Genomic DNA, 4582 nt, shown 5'->3' on the forward strand with positions numbered 1-4582 from the left:
GGAACGCTGTTACCTTCCCACCGAAGTGGTACCTATTTATCTACTTGCAATTTCTTGCTTTCGAACTGCTAGGTTGGCAGGAGCTGGAACTAGAGATGGGAGCTCACTCCATCATGTGGCACCCGGGTCTTGAACTGCTGAACTACTGACCTTCCACAGCCTGCAGTTTAGCGTTTTAAGCACTTGAGCAACCGCAGCTCCTTCTGTAGAGAAAAGTGGGGTATAAAAGCCTACTCTTCTTCTACTGACTCCATCCTGCATATGTGTTTTAACTGTATGTATGTTGTTTAATTTTTGTTCAGACTATGTATTTTAAAGCTTGTTTTAATATTTTTGAGTGCTCACCATCTTTTGGACCCCAAACTGGATGGAAAAGCAGCATTAAAATGTTTTAAATAAATAATCATCAATTGCATTTTTGTGTGGTTTGTAGCATGCCATATTGACATCTGTTGCTTCCAGTAATGGTGGCACAGTAAGTGGGACCTAACATTATGATCTCAAAGTCCATAGGCTCATGTTGTAGATCTTCAAGTATCTTGGTCCCCCATTTAAGACCACCAGCCATTTAAAACCAGCACTGTGAATTGAGCCTTGGAATGAACTGAAATCCATTGAAGTTGGATTAAAATTATCCTGATGTGGTGGTCAAAGTTACCAACTCTGGACAACAACTGGGTGCACACATTTTAGTCTTCTGGACTTTCTATGAAATTTTCAAAAGCAACCTTAGGTAGGCTGCATTATAACAGTCCAGTCCAATTACTGACTAATTGGTCATGTTTTATCATTATTTCTTAAATGACCATTGAATTTATCATTGCAAATTTTTTTTGGCATGACAACGATGAGGGCCCATGGATCATCTCTCTAAACCCAGTGCAAACTTTTCAAGCTCCTGGCCCACTTCATATGTATAGTTTTATGTGTCATTAAAAAGCTATTTTATTTCTGAAACCATTTTTATAAACTATATAAAGGCCATGACCATGAGCCCAAACCAGGGATCTTTCCATGATTGGACATTGGTGACTTGGTAAATTTACCTGGAGTAGTCTTTTTTTTTTTTTGAGTGATCAGTAATCATGTGAACGCTCATGTTTCCTACATGCAGTGAGACAGCAGCTCCCATCTTCTCACTCAACCTGCACATTTGAGTGGAAGTGGGATTATAGCAGTGACTCCACACTGCACTTTATTTAATGCTATAATCACATTATAATCCCACAACATTCCACTGACATTTTAGTTATGTCTATTCAGGTGTCCCAGTTCATTCAATAGGACGAACCCATTTTTTTAGCCACCAACGAACAAAATAACAATCACATGCTTTCCCATCCATAAGGTTGACAAACTTGAGTTCAGTAGCACCTCAGAGACCAGCAACAGTTTCAGGGCATAAGCTTTTGATAGTCAAAGCTTCCTTTGTCAAACGTGACTAGGAATGGAAATATCTGGGTCTTTATATTCCAGTCAGAAGATGAGAGGGGTGTTGGAAAGAATGTGGGTAAACTATGCAGAAGTACCAGGCATATTGTAATCGGCTTGATTAGAGCACAGGAGAAATGTTGGGGGCACAAAATTAGCATCTGTAGTGAGATAAGAATCCTTTGTCCCTATTCAGCCTTGGGGTGTCAATTGTTCTGAATTTGTGAATGAACTCAAATTCAGCAATCTCCTGTCGTAATTCTCTTTTGAAGTTTTTCTTGTTTGAGGACTGCTATTCTTAGGTCAGCAATCTAATGACCTGGAAATGTTCTCCCACTGTTTTTGAGCATTATGGTTTCTAATGTTGTGCTGGATTTATGTCCATTTGTTCTTTTGCATAGGGACTGATCTGTTTGTCCGGTGTAGAGAGTGGAAGGGCATTGCCGTCATTTGATTGTATATATAACATTGGACGATGAACAAGGATATGAACCTGAGATGGTATGGCTGGTGTTGTTATATATGGCTCTTGTGTTGTCAGACTTGATATGGGGACAGAGTTGGCATATCTTTGGAGGCTCTGCTTTGGTTGCCACTGCCATCTGAGCCTGGATGGGTGGCGACCTGAGATAGGGCTTTCTCTGTCATAGCACCAAAACTTTGGAACTCCCTCCCCTGCAGGTGAAGACTTCTCGGTTTCATCTGGCATATCCCTAATAATGGTATTTGGCCCTTCTTCTAGTGTTGTCTGTTGATGTGTTTTTATTTATTTTTAAATAATCTATACACACACACACACACATACATAATCCAACAGAAGATTCAATAAAGCATGCTATCAATTAACTATTTATAATCTGCTCATCTCACAGAAGTGTAAGTTAAAACACAGAATGGTTATGTGTTTTAATTGAATTTTGTATTTCTAACTGTATTTTAACTTTTAAAAATGTTTTAATGGTTTTACATTCACCGCCTTGTGAATGCTGATGTGTGGAAATGTGGCATATAATGTTTTAAATAAATAAACTTTTAAAATACTCTTGATATTGTGTGTGTTCTTTTCACACCGTATTCTAGCTGTTTCTTCATACAGACTCTAGTTGAGATTATTGTAGGCCAGTCAGAGGTTGAGATCTATTCTATATCCATACAGTTCAGAAGGTTCTAGTAATTTGCTATACATGTGACCTTAGGGGGCTGGGTAATTATTGCAGAGCCGGATAAGTACAGATTATGGCTTGTATCCACTGGCACCAAATTGGCTTTAATTACTTAAAGGTAAACCATTTTTTCTTTCTTTAAGCTTTAGAAATGAATGTTGGTTTCCCTCTCACAGATGTGCTGAACATGTTGAGGAACCAGTGGCTAAATATATTAAAACAATGAAAAGCGATTTTAAATAACTGGGAGATCTTATCAGTTATTCTTTCACCCTTCAATATATTAACACGTCAGTAATGCAGATAGAAAATGAATATACTACTTCATAATTAGAGTAAATTATTAACTGCATCAATAGTAAATTGTATGACAAAAATAATATTTTTCTGTATAGAATTGATAAAATATTATGGGTTTCGATCCTAGCAGCTTCCTACTGTTGCATGAGAGAGGAGGGGTGATCTGCAAGAAGGAAGAGGCAATAGTTTCAAAACGTTTGGGCTAGGGAAGGGGCCAGAGGGAGCTAAGCTCGGGGTGGGTCAGGTCCTCATTTATTGATGAGTTCTCCACACTAAGGAGGCAGCCTACAAGCCCAGGCTTTATAGGGTCTGACATTTTGTGATTGGTTCCTTGAATCATGTGCCAGAACCTAATGAGATGATGTCAGTCTTGGAGATACTGTTATTATATGGAGGCTGCAGAAGCTGACCTTGTGGCCCAGGCTAGAAGGTGCTGGGCTTGGACTGACATTCATGTGTTGAAATATTCAAGTTCCTTGCCTGCCACTTTGTTGGAATTCAGTTTAGCACAGACCTTTAAGCCATTCCAGGCGAAATACTTCCTATATGACTATTGCATGGTCATCTGGATGCCTATATAGGACATATATTAACAATGAAAACAGACCTCAGTCTAGCTGTGCTAGTAAATAAAGCGCTTGACTTGGCACATGGAGAGGCATGTAAACTTTGCTGGCAGATATAGCAATATTTATTTGGCATGCCAAAATGCTTCAAGTGAATTTAGTTTGTACAAAGAATGTAGAAGGCATGAAGAAGACGTGTAACTGTGTCAGATGCCCCTCACAAATGAGCCCACCTGTGAATTTTATCAGCTTAGAAGATGTATATTGCACAGATGGTATACATTTCAAAAGGTTCCACATATGGAATTATTAAATCAAACTTATGTTTAGAAAGCAGTCAAAGTAAGATCTGAGTTATCTGGCCTAACCATTGCCTGATTCACATTACACTAACTGCTGTATTAACAACTGTTTGGTTTCACATTACAGCTTTCACCCTTTGCTGCAGGGGAGAGGAGTGTAATTCCAAAGGAATGGAAAACATCACTCTCTTTGCTTGCATAGATGCCTCTCTAATGGAAAAAGGCAGTCACTGATGGCTAGCTGACACTTCATTGAGCTGTTTTCCTAAGAGCAATATTCCCATAACAGCTTTAAGTCACCCTGTACTGTACAAACTGCAGGCTAGAAGCCTTTGGATTCAAGACACACAACAAAGGTGCTACTTTTGGCAAGCTCCTTTTTTGATTTTGATTAACAAGGATTACATTGTTTCCACTTTGTAAGAGCTATACATGGCTCCACTGGTGATGCCTCCCCCTTCCCCGCATCTGTGGTGTATGAGTGGCTTATAAAATACAAACAAATAAGCAAAAAGCTCCCCATTAAAGGTTTGATCAATAAGAAATAGAATCCAGTGCATTTAGAGAGTCAAAGGAAACTATTTTTCAATATTCCTGAGTAAAAAAAATGCAGCCCATGTCTGTGTTGAATCTGCCAGTTAGATCATCTGGAAACAGTGTGATCATTTTTTTCTAAATTTTCCATTTCATCATTTGAAAGTTTTAGCAATATTCTGTTACATTCTTTGTTGTGGTTTGTTTGCCTTATTGTTGACTTCTTTACCACTTTGTAATCTTGGACTGCAAGGAGATCAAATCAATAAATCCTAAGAGAAATCAA

This window comes from Gekko japonicus, unplaced genomic scaffold (assembly GCF_001447785.1).
Source record: "Gekko japonicus isolate JY-2015 unplaced genomic scaffold, Gekko_japonicus_V1.1 scaffold126, whole genome shotgun sequence".
Taxonomy (NCBI): domain Eukaryota; kingdom Metazoa; phylum Chordata; class Lepidosauria; order Squamata; family Gekkonidae; genus Gekko; species Gekko japonicus.